This window comes from Rhinopithecus roxellana, chromosome 12 (assembly GCF_007565055.1).
Source record: "Rhinopithecus roxellana isolate Shanxi Qingling chromosome 12, ASM756505v1, whole genome shotgun sequence".
Classification (NCBI taxonomy): Eukaryota; Metazoa; Chordata; class Mammalia; order Primates; family Cercopithecidae; genus Rhinopithecus; species Rhinopithecus roxellana.
The window spans coordinates 17,796,226-17,809,331 of record NC_044560.1 but is presented as its reverse complement, the minus strand read 5'-3'; positions in this window follow the sequence as shown (position 1 = coordinate 17,809,331).

Sequence of the window (13,106 nt, the reverse complement as noted above, 5' to 3'; positions counted from 1 at the left end):
CAAAGACCCCTAGAATATCACCTCTTCTCTAACCGCTGCTGGTCTAGATCATCATCATCTGCCTCTGTCACAGCCAGAGCCTCCTAATTGGTCTCCCTGCTTCCTATCTTGCTGCCTTTGAATCTTCATTCTTAATTCTTCTAGTGGCCTCCTATCCCCTTTAAAAAAATTTGCTAGTGAACTCCCCATCATGGTGTATAGGACCTGGCACTGGGATCCTCTCTTGACCTCTTGACTTCCTTTTTTTTTTTTTTTTTTTTTGAGACGGAGTCTCGCTCTGTTGCCCAGGCTGGAGTGCAGTGGCCGGATCTCAGCTCACTGCAAGCTCCGCCTCCCGGGTTTACGCCATTCTCCTGCCTCAGCCTCCTGAGTAGCTGGGACTACAGGCGCCCGCCACCTTGCCCAGCTAGTTTTTTGTATTTTTTAGTAGAGACAGGGTTTCACCGTGTTAGCCAGGATGGTCTCGATCTCCTGACCTTGTGATCCGCCTGTCTCGGCCTCCCAAAGTGCTGGGATTACAGGCTTGAGCCACCGCGCCCAGCCTTTTTTTTTTCTTTTTTTTGAGACAGAGACTTACTCTGTCACCCAGGCTGGAGTGCAGTGGCACAATCTCGGCTCACTGCAATTTCTGCCTCCAAAGTTAAAGTGATTCTCCCACCTCATTCTCCCAAGTAGCTGGGACTACTGGCACGTACCACCACACCTGGCTAATTTTTGTATTTTTAGTAGAGATGGGGTTTCACCACGTTGGCCAGACTGGTCTCAAACTCCACCTCAGCCTCCCAAAGTGCTGGGATTACAGATGTGAGCCACCACGCCTGACCTTGACTTGCCTTCTTTCTGTCTCTCTAGTCCAGCCACACTGGCCTTCCTAAAGTTCCTCCAACACATGGATTTCACAACCTTTCCCCGTACTGTTTCGCCAGGCCGGGCACCCTCTTCCTCTGGATCTTCAGCTGCCTCCTTTGCATCTCCCAGGTCCCAGCTCCTCAGCCTGGTCTTCCCTGTTCTCCTTGTCTCAAGTTGTGCCTTCTCCCCAGACACTCCTACCTCTTTTATAGCCCTTACCCATTCCTGACATATCTTGCCCCCGTCTGTATCCACAGTCCCCTCCCCTCCCCTCCCCTCCATACATATATACCCTGCAATGGAACCTCTGTGAGAGCCAGGACAAAGTCGATTTTATTCATAGTAGGATTCCCCCAGCTCCTAGAACATTGCTTGGTACCTAGAGAGCACTCAAAAAAATATTTAAAAGCCTATTAAGGACTGCTTGTATTTTTGTATCTACTTCCCCACCCCCCACAGCTTACCCCACCCTTCTGCATCCACATTCTCAGAAGCCAGAAGCCACTAACAGATGGAGAGTGAATCAGAAAAGGAGGCAGAGAGAGAAAGAGAGGAAATTCTGCCAGTTGGTGTGAAAAAAAAAAAAAAGACTAGGATGAATCTAGATGCAGCAGTCAGGTGCGTCACCTCCTCCACCACCCCACCGCAACCCTACCCTCACCCAGGGCCCACCACCGCAACCAAAGCAAAAGGCAAGGCCAGTTGCGGTGGCTCATGTCTGTAATTCCAGCACTTTGGGAGGCCAAGGCGGGTGGATGGCTTGAGTCCAGGAGTTCAAGGCTGCAGTGAGCCGTGATCAGGCCACTGTACTCTGGCTTACGTGACTCTGTCTCAAAACAACAACGACAACAACAAAAAAACCTTCCACTGACACCAGCCACTCACCTTACAGAACTCGGAGCCCAGTCGGTGCTGCCTCCCTTGTCATAGGACCTTCATTACTTTGTTAAGGCTCTCTCTGGGCCTCAGTCTACCTATCTGTGATGGTGACCATTATGCAACTAAAATTAAGGCTGATGAGACAGAAATAATTTGATAAAGGCTTATTGGAAGGCAAATGTGAGAACTGACCCGGGAAGACACACCAACAGAGTTGGGTATGTTCCTGAGTTTGTCCTAAGGACAAAAGTTTTTCCAGGAAAGGTTTTTTTGTTGTTGTTATTGGTTTTTGTTTGTTTGTTTTTTGTTTTTTAAGACAGAGTCTCCCTCTGTCACCCAGGCTGGAGTGCACTGGCACAATCTCGGCTCACCAAAACTTCTGCCTCCCAGGTTCAAGTGATTCTCTTGCCTTAGCCTCCTGAGTAGCTGGGATCACAGGCATGCACCACCATGCCCGGCTAATTTTGTATATTTAGTAGAGACGGGGTTTCTCCATGTTGGTCAGGCAGGTCTCAAACTCCCGACCTCAGGTGATCCGCCTGCCTTGGCCTCCCAAAGTGCTGGGATTACAGGCATGCGCCACTGTGCCCAGCCTTTTTTTTTTTTTTTTTGAGATAGAGTCTCTTTCTGTCGCCCAGGCTGGAGTGCAATGGCACGATCTCGGCTCACTGCAACCTCCGCCTCCCAGGTTCAAGCGATTCTCCTGCCTCAGCCTCCCAAGTAGCTGGGACTACAGGTGCATGCCACCATGCCCGGCTAATTTTTTGTATTTTTAGTATAGACAGAGTTTCATCATGTTAGCCAAGATGGTTTTGATCTCCTGACCTCGTGATCCATCCACCTTGGCCTCCCAAAGTGCTGGGATTACCCAGTGAGCCACCACGCCTGGCTTTTTTTCTTTTTTTTTAGAGACAGGGTCTCACTTCACTGCTCAGGGTAGAGTACAATGGTGCAATCATAACTCACTGTAGCCTGGAACTCCTGGGCTCAAGGGATCCTCCAACCTCAGCCTCCAGAGTAGCTAGGACTACAGGTGCACTTCAGTTAATCTTAAAAAAAAAAAAGGCCGGGCGCGGTGGCTCAAGCCTGTAATCCCAGCACTTTGGGAGGCCGAGGCGGGCGGATCACAAGGTCAGGAGGTCGAGACCATCCTGGCTAACACAGTGAAACCCCGTCTCCACTTAAAAAAAATACAAAAAATTAGCCGGGCGAGATGGCGGGCGCCTGTAGTCCCAGCTACTCGGGAGGCTGAGGCGGGAGAATGGCTTGGACCCGGGAGGTGGAGCTTGCAGTGAGCTGAGATCCGGCCACTGCACTCCAGCCTGGGCGACAGAGCGAGACTCCGTCTCAAAAAAAAAAAAAAAAAAAAAAAAAAAAAAAAAAAAAAATCGCCGGGCGCGGTGGCTCAAGCCTGTAATCCCAGCACTTTGGGAGGCCGAGACGGGCGGATCACGAGGTCAGGAGATTGAGACCATCCTGGCTAACACGGTGAAACCCCGTCTCTACTAAAAAATACAAAAAACTAGCCAGGCGTGGTGGCGGCGCCTGTAGTCCCAGCTACTGGGGAGGCTGAGGCAGGAGAATGGTGTAAACCCGGGAGGCGGAGCTTGCAGTGAGCCGAGATCCGGTCACTGGACTCAGCCTGGGAGACAGGGAGACTCCGCCTCAAAAAAAAAAAAAAAAAAAATCAGCATCCTATTTAGTGTCCCAAAGGTTACACATTGATCAGTACAACAATTTGAGGAATTTACAAGAAGATTTTGTGCTGGTATGTTCCTATTGTTCTGTACAAAAAAGAAAGAAACAGAATTTTTTTTTTTTTTTTTTTTTTTTTTTTTGAGACAGAGTCTCGCTCTGTTGCCCAGGCTGGAGTGCAGTGGCCGGATCTCAGCTCACTGCAAGCTCCACCTCCCGGGTTTACGCCATTCTCCTGCCTCAGCCTCCCGAATAGCTGGGACTACAGGTGCCCACCACCTCGCCCAGCTAGTTTTTTTGTATTTTTTAGTCGAGACGGGGTTTCACCGTGTTAGCCAGGATGGTCTCGCTCTCTTGACCTTGTGATCCGCCCGTTTTGGCCTCCCAAAGTGCTGGGATTACAGGCTTGAGCCACCACTCTCGGCCAATTTTTTTTTTTTTTTTTTTTTTTTTTTTTTTTTTTTTTTTTTTTTGAGACGGAGTCTCGCTCTGTCGCCCGGACTGAAGTGCAGTGGCCAGATCTCAGCTCACTGCAAGCTCCGCCTCCCGGGTTTATGCCATTCTCCTGCCTCAGCCTCCCGAGTAGCTGGGACTACAGGCGCCCGCCACCTCGCCCGGCTAGTTTTTGTATTTTTAGTAGAGACGGGGTTTCACCGTGTTAGCCAGGATGGTCTCGATCTCCTGACCTCGTGATCCGCCCGTCTCGGCCTCCCAAAGTGCTGGGATTACAGGCTTGAGCCACCGCGCCCGGCCAAATTTTTTTTTTTTGAGACAAAGTCTCACTTTTGCCCAAGCTAGAGTGCAATGGCATGATCTCTGCTCATTGCAACCTCCGCCTCCCGGGTTCAAACGATTCTCCTGCCTCAGACTCCCGAGTAGCTGGGACTACAGGCACACAGCACCATGCCCAGCTAGTAAAGATGGGGTTTCACTGTGTTGGCCAGGCTGGTCTTGAACTCCTGGCCTCAAGCGATCCGCCCGCCTCAGCCTCCCAAAGTGCTGGGATTATAGGCGTGAGCCACCACACCTGGCCTGAAAAAGATTATTTTTGTTTTTTCTGAGACAGAGTCTCACTCTGTCACCCAGGCTGGAGTGCAGTGGCACCATCTTGGCCCACTGCAACCTCCATCTCCTGGGTTCAATCGATTCTCCTGCCTCAGCCTCTTGAATAGCTGAGACTACAGGCCCTCACCACCACACCCAGCTAATTTTTGTATTTTTAGTAGAGACGGGGTTTCACCATGTTGTCCAAGCTGGTCTCGAACTCCTAACCTCAGGTGATCCACCTGCCTCGGCCTCCCAGAGTCCTGGGATTACAGGTGTAAGCTACCGAGCCCAACCAAAAACAGATTCTTTACTGGGACACAGAATGTCACCATCGTGTCATAAGACTTCTCCAACGTGGGTTAATTTGGAATCCTGCTTACTTTCAAAATTGAACTGAGGGTTATCAAATAATAACTACATTTATGAGCACTTCTGCTCTACCAGGCATGGTGTGGACACTGGCATGCACACCGTTGGCTTATTAGCATGTAAGCCCCCTGAACCAGTGACCACCTCCCAGCTCAGTGCCAGGGATATCACAGGCACATTCAAAATCTTACTCTCCAATATCTTTCCTTTTAAACTATTTCATTTTAAATTAACTTTTAATTTTTTATTGTGATAAAATAGACATTACATAAAGTTTACCATTTTAAGATTTTTTTTGAGACAAAGTCTCTCTCTGTCACCCAGGCTAGAGTGCAGTGGTGCAATCTTGGCCCACTGCAACCTCCGCCTCCTGGGTTCCAGCAATTCTCCCATTTCAGCCTCCAGAGTAGCTACTCCAGAGTAGTAGGACTACTGGCGTGCGCCACCACAGCCAGCAAATTTTTGTATTTTTAGTAGAGGCGGGGTTTCACCATGTTGTCCAGGCTGGTCTCAAACTTATGACCTCAAGTGATCCGCCCACCTCGGCCTCCCAGAGTGCTAGGATTCCAGGTGTGAGCCACCATGCCTATCCAGAATTTGACTATGCTAAGTGCCTCATATAAGTAGTATTGTACAATATTTGTGCTTTTGAGTCTGGTTTATTTCACTTGATAATGTGTTCAAAGTTCATTCATACTATAGCATGTTTCAGTATTTCATTCCTTTTTATGACCAAATAATAATTCCACTGTATAGACATCCATTCATTTGGTTTATCCATTTATCCTTTGATGGACATTTGAATCGTTTCTACTTTTTGGCTATTGTGAGTAATGCTGCTATGATGCTATGAACGTGGGTGTACAAATATCTGTTCAAGTTCCTGGTTTCAATTCTTTTGGGTCTGTACCCCGAAGAGGAATTGCTGGATCACATGTTTATTCTTTTTTTTTTTTTTTTTTTTTTTTTTTTTTGAGATGGAGTCTCACTCTGCCGCCCGGGCTGGAGTGCAGTGGCCGGATCTCAGCTCACTTCAGCTCACTGCAAGCTCCGCCTCCCAGGTTCACACCATTCTCCTGCCTCAGCCTCCCGAGTAGCTGGGACTACAGGCGCCCGCTACTAGTTTTTTGTATTTTTTAGTAGAGACAGGGTTTCACCGTGTTAGCCAGGATAGTCTCGATCTCCTGACCTCGTGATCCACCCGTCTCGGCCTCCCAAAGTGCTGGGATTACAGGCTTGAGCCACCGCGCCCGGCCTGGATCACATGTTTATTCTGTGTTTGTTTGTTTGCTTATTTTTGAGACGGAGTTTTCCTCTTGTTTCCCAGGCTAGAGTGCAGTGGCGCAATCTCGGCTCACCTACAACCTCCGCCTCCTAGTGGAATCAAATGATTCTTCTGCCTCAGTCTCCTGAGTAGCTGAGTTACAGGCATGCACCACCATGCCCAGCTAATTTTTTGTATTTTTAGTAGATTCAGGGTATCCTCATGTTGGCCAGGCTCGTCTCGAACTCCTGACCTCAGGTGATCCACCCACCTCGGCCTCCCAAAGTGCAGGGATTGCAGGCATCAGCCACCATGCTCGGCTTTTTTTTTTTTTTTTTTTTTTTTTTTTTTTGAGAGGGTCTTCATTCTGTCGCCCAGGCTGGAGCGCAGTGATGTGACCTCCACTCACTGCAGCCTCTGCCTCCCAGGTTCAAGAGATTCTCATGCCTCAGCCTCACTAGTAGCCGGAATTACAGGCACACATCATCAAGCCTGCCTTTTTGTATTTTTAGTAGCATTCCAATCTCCCTTGGTTTAATGTAGAGAAAGGGATCCAAAGGCTTAGGGAAGTTGGAACACTAGAGTGGATTAGTTACTTTAGACCTGCTCATCCCTAATGGAAGGGTCCAGAAGACAGATCCTTCACCATAGGGTATAACCTTGTGAAACAGATTTGTGAAGGACCCGTGTCCTTGAAGAGCTCTGTGATTGCTCCTCTCCATATGCCAGATTGTACGGTGGGAACTACACTCACTCAATTGGAAAACTTAAACGCAGTGGGAATAATTAAATCCTGAGGTGGCAGGAGCCAAGTGGCAACACTCAACCATCAAAGGCAAAGCAGACATAGTTACTGTAATGGACAGCAGAGGCAAAGCAGCAATTGGAATAGTCTGACTCATTGATAGAAAGCCTACTGAACTCTTTTTTTTTTTCTTTGAGACAGAGTCTTGCTCTGTTGCCCAGGTTGGAGTGCAGTGGCGTGATCTCAGGTTACTGCAACCTCCCCCTTCCGGGTTCAAGTGATTCTCCCGCCTCAGCCTCCCAAGTAGCTGGGATTACAGGCATGTGCCACCATGTCCAGTTAATATTTTTTTTCTTTTGTTTTGATAGGGAGTCTTGCTCTGTCGCTCAGGCTGGAGTGCAGAGGTGCGATCTTGGCTCACTGAAACCTCTGCCTCCCAGGTTCAAGCAATTTTCCTGCCTCAGCCTCCCGAGTAGCTGGGACTACAGGCCCATGACACCACGTCCAGCTAGTTTTTGTATTTTTAGCACAGACGGGGTTTTACCATGTTGTCCAGGCTGGTCTCGAATTCCTGGCCTCAAGTGATTCACCTGCCTCAGCCCCCCAAAGTGCTGTAATTATAGGCATGAGCCACTGCGCCCAGCCCAATTTTTTTTTTTTTTTTTTTTGATGGGAGTTTCACTCTTGTCACCCAGGCTGGAGTACGATGGCACAATCTTGGCTCACTGCAACCTACACCGCCCAGGTTCAAGCGATTCTCCTGCCTCAGCCTCCCAAATAGCTGGGATTATAGGCACCTGCCACCATGCCCGGGTAATTTTTTGAATTTTTAGTAGAGACAGAGTTTCGCCATATTGGCCAGGCTGGTCTCGAACTCCTGACCTCAGGTGATCCACCTGCCTCGGCCTCCCAAGATGCTGGGGTTATAGGCATGAGCCAATGAAAAATTGCCAGCCTGCCTGGCTAATTTTTGTATTTTTAGTAGAGACAAGGTTTCGCCGTGTTGGTCAGGTTGGTCTCAAACTCCTGACCTCAGGTGATCCACCTGCCTCGACCTCCCAAGGTGCTGGGATTACACGCATGAGCCACTGTCCCTGGCCCAATTTTTTTTATTTTTAGTAAAGACAGCGTTTTGCCATGTTGCCAGGCTGGTTTCAAACTCCTGACCTCATGTGATCTGCTGCCTTGGCCTCCCAAAGTGCTGAGATTACAGGTGTGAGCCACCATGCCCAGCACTTACTGCATTCTTACTTAATTTGTATCAATAGAAAACTTCCAGGTTGAGTGGACAAAAGACTAATTTGAATTGTAAAACAGAGAATCGGCCAGGTGTGGTGGCTCTTGCCTGTAATCTCAGCACTTTGGGAGGCCAAGGCAGGCGGATCACCTGAGGTTGGGAGTTCGAAATCAGCCTGACCAACATGTAGAAACTCCATCCCTCCTAAAAATACAAAATTAGCCAGGCGTGGTGGCACATGCCTGTAATCCCAGCTACCTGGGAGGCTGAGGCAGGAGAATTGCTTGAACCTGGGAGGCAGAGGTTTCGGTGAGCCTGAGATCGTGCCTTTGCCCTCCAGCCTGGGCAACAAGAGCGAAATTCTGTCTCAAAAAGAAATAGAGAGTCGTGGTCCCTCAAGCAATTTCCAGACTTGAGCCGGCTTACAGAACCAGAACTGCTTGAATGAAGGGGAGGCCAGGTCCCATTGAGGAAGGACCCCACTACACTATGGACAATTTATACTGTTACTCTTTCTCTCATCTTTCCCCAAGGAGACCTCTGGGCTAGGGTAACTGTGCATTAGGGAAAGGGGAATAATTAGACCTTCGGGGAGTACTGGACACTGGCTCTTAGCTGACATTGATTCTAGGGGACCCAAAACATCATTGTGGTCCTCCAGTTAGAGTAGGGACTTATGGAGATCAGGTAATTACTGGAGTTTTAGCTCAGGTCCAACTTACAGTAGGTCCAATGGGTCCCTGTACTCATCCTGTGGTCATTTCCCCAGTGCCAGAATGCATAATTGGCATAGACATACTTAGTAGCTGGCAGAATCCGCACAGTGGCTCCCTGAGCAGTAGGGTGAGGGCTACTGTGGTGGGAAAGGCCAAATGGAAGCCATTAGAGCTGCCTCTGCCTGGAAAAATAGTAAATAAAAAAACAATATTGGGCCAGGCACAGTGGTTCACACCCGTAATCCCAGCACTTTGGGCAGCTGAGGCGGGCGGATCATCTGAGGTCAGGAGTTCAAGACCAGCCTGGTCAATGTGATGAAACTTCATCTCTACTAAAAATACAAAAAATTAGCCAGGTGTGGTGGCAGGTGCCTGTAATCCCAGCTACTCAGGAGGCTGAGGCAGGAGAACCACTTGATTCCGGGAGGCGGAGGTTGCAGTGAGGCAAGACTGCATCACTGCACTCCAGCCTGGGCAGCAAGAGCAAAACTGCATCTCAAAACAAAACAAAACAATATTGCATCCCTGGAGGGATTGCAGACATTAATGACACCATAAAGGACTTGAAAGACAAAGAGGTGGTGGTTCCCACCACATCCTCGTTCAACTCTCCTATTTGGCCTTTGCAGAAGACAGGTGGATCTTGGAGAATGACAGTGGATTTTTGTAAGCTTAACCAAGTGGTGACTCCAATTGCAGCTGCTGTACCAGATGTAGCTTTATTGCTTGAGCAAATTAACACATCTCCTGGTACCTGTTATGCAGGTACTGATTTGGCAAATGTCTTTTTCTCCATTCCTGTCCATAAGGCCCACCAGAGGCAATTCGCCTTCAGCTGGCAAGGCTGGCAATATACTTTCACTATCCTACCTCAGGGGTATATCAACTCTCCAGCTTTGTGTCATAATCTTGTTCGCAGAGATCTTGATCACTTTTCCATCCATCAGGTATCACACCGGTCCATTACATTAATGACATTATGCTGATTAGATCCAGTGAGAGAGATGTAACAAACACACTGGACTTGTTGGTGAGACATTTGCATGCCAGGGAATGGGAAGTAAATCTGACTAAAATTTAGGGAACTTCTACCTCAGTGAAATTTCTAGGGGTTCAGTGGTGTGGGGCCTTGCCTGTCAAGATATTCCTTCTAAGGTGAAGGATAAATTGCTGCACTTGGCCCCTCCTACAACCAAGAAACAGGCACAGTGCCTACTGGGCCTATTTGGATTTTGGGGGCAACGCGTTCCTCATTTGGGTGTGTTGCTCTGGTATCAAGTGACCCTAAAGGCTGCCAGTTTTGAGTAGGTCCAAAACAGGACAAGGCTCTTCAACAGGTCCAGGCTGCTTTGCAAGCTGCTCTGCCATTTAGGCCGTATGACCCAGCAGATCCAATGGTGCTTGAGGTGTCAGTGACAGATAGGGTTGCTGTTTGGTGCCTTTGGCAGGCCCCCATAGGTGAATCACAGCGGAGGCCTCTAGGATTTTGGAACAAGGCCCTGCCATCTTCTGCAGCTAACTACTTTTCTTTTGAGAGACAGCTCTTGGCCTGTTACTGGGCTTTAGTAGAAACTGAACGTTTGACTATGGGTCATCAAGTCACCATGCGACCTGAACTGCCTCATGAACTGGGTGCTTTCTGACCCATCTAGCCATAAAGTTGGGTATGCACAGCAGCACTCCATCATCAAATGGAAGTGGTATATATGTGATCGGGCTGGAGCACGTCCTGAAGGCACAAGTAAGTTGCATGAGGAAGCAACTCAAATGCCCATGGCCTCCACTCCTGCCACCCTGCCTTCTCTCCCCCAGCCTGCACCAGTAGCCTCATGGGAGTTCCCCCTGATGAGCTGACAGAGGAAGAGAAGACTAGGGCCTGGTTTACAGCTAGCTCTGCATGACATGCAGGCACCGCCTGAAAGTGAACAGCTGCAGCACTACAGCCCCTTTCTAAGAAGGACATATCCCTGAAGGACAGCTGTGAAGGGAAATCTTCCCAGTGGGCAGAACTTCGAGGAGTGAACCTGGTTGTGCTCTTTGCTTAGAGGGAGAAATGACCAGATGTGCAATTATATACTGATTCATGGGCTGTAGCCAATGTTTTAGCTGGATGGTCAGGGGCTTGGAAGAAGCACGACTGGAAAATTGGTGACAAAGGCATTTGGGAAAGAGCTATGTGAATGCACCTCTTTGAGTGATCAAAAACTGTGAAGATATTTGTATCCCATGTGAATGCTTACCAAAGGGTGATCTCAGCAAAGGATTTTTTTTTTTTTTTGAGATGGAGTCTTGCTCTGTTGCCAGGCTGGAGTGCAGTGGCGCAATCTCGGCTCACTGCAACCTCCGCCCCCAGGTTTAAGTGATTCTTTTGCCTCAGCCTCTCGAGTAGCTGGGACTACAGGTGCGTGCCACCACGCCCAGCTAATTTTTTTATATTTTCAGTAGCGACAGGATTTCACCGAGTTAACCAGAATGGTCTCAATCTCCTGACCTTGTGATCTGCCCACCTCGGCCTCCCAAAATGCTGGAATTACAGGCTTAAGCCACCGCGCCCAGCCAGCAGAGGAGAATTTTAATAATCAACTGGATAGGATAACTTGTTCTGTGGACACCACTCAGCCTCTTTCCCCAGCCACCCCTGTCATCGCCCAATGGGCCCATGAACAAAGTGGCCATGGTGGCAGTGATGGAGGTTACTAATGGGCTCAGCAACATGGACTTCCACTCACTAAGGCTGACCTGGCTATGGCCGCAACTGAGTGCCCTATTTTCCAGCAGCAAAGACCAGCACTGAGTCCTTGATATGGCACCGTTCCTTAAGGTGATCAGCCAGCCACTTGGTGGCAGTTTGACTATGTTGGACCTCTTCCATCATGGAAAGGGCAGAAGTTTGTCCTCGCTGGAATAGACACTTACTCTAGATATGGGTTTGCCTGTCTTGCATGCAATGCTTCTGCCAAGACTATCATCCGTGGACTTACAGAATGCCTTATCCACCATCATGGTATTCCACACAGCATTGCCTCTGACCAAGGCACACGCTTGCGAGCTAAACAAGTGCGACAGTGGGCTCTTGCTCATGGGATTCACTTGTCTTACCATGTTCCCCATCATCCTGAAGCAGCTGGACTGATAGAACAGCGGAATGGCCTTTTGAAGTCACAATTACAACGCCAACTAGGTGACAATACTTTGCAGGGCTGGGGCAGAGTTCTCCAGAAGGCTGTGTGTGCTCTGAATCAGCACACGGTATGCTGATTCGTACTGTTTCTCCCATAGGCAGGATTCAAGCATCCAGGAATCAAGAGGTGGAAGTGGAAGTGGCACCACTCACCATTACCCCTAGTGATGCACTAGCAAAATTATTGCTTCCTGTTCCCACGGCATTTTGTTCTGCTGTCTTAGAAGGAGGTCTTAGTTTTAGAGGGAGGAACGTTGCCACCAGGAGGCACAATGATTTCATTAAACTGGAAGTTAAGATTGCCTCCTAGGCAATGGCTCATGCCTATAATCTCAGCACTTTGGGAGGCTGAGACGGGCAGATTACCTGAGGTCAGGAGTTCGAGACCAGTTTGGCCAGCATGGTGAAACCCCGTCTCCACTAAAAATACAAAAAAATTGGCCGGGCACGGTGGCTCACGCCTGTAATCTCAGCACTTTCGGAGGCTGAGGCAGGTGGATCATCTGAGGTCAGGAGTTTGAGATCAGCCTGGCCAACATGGTGAAACTCCGTGTCTTCTAAAAATACAAAAACATTAGCCAGACATGGTGGTGGGTGCCTGTAATCCCAGCCATTTGGGAGGCTGAGGCAGGAGAATCACTTGAACTTGCAGTGAGCTGAGATCGTGCCACTGCACTCCAGTCTGGGCGACAACAGCAAAACTCCATCTCAAAAAAAAAAAGCAGCCGGGCGCAGTGGCTCACGCCTGTAATCCCAACACTTTGGGAGGCCGAGATCACGAGGTCAGGAGATGGAGACCATCCTGGCTAATACGGTGAAACCCCGTCTCTACTAAAAAATACAAAAAACTAGCTGGGCGAGGTGGCGGGCGCCTGTAGTCCCAGCTACTCGGGAGGCTGAGGCAGGAGAATGGCGTAAACCCGGGAGGCAGAGCTTGCAGTGAGCTGAGATCCGGCCACTGCACTCCAACCTGGGCAACAGAGTGAGACTCTGTCTCAAAAAAAAAAAAGGCCAGATGCGGTGGCTCACACCTATAATCCCAGCACTCTGGGAGGCCAAGGCGGACAGATAACAAGGTCAGGAGATCAAGACCATCCTGGCTAACACAGTGAAACCCCATTTCT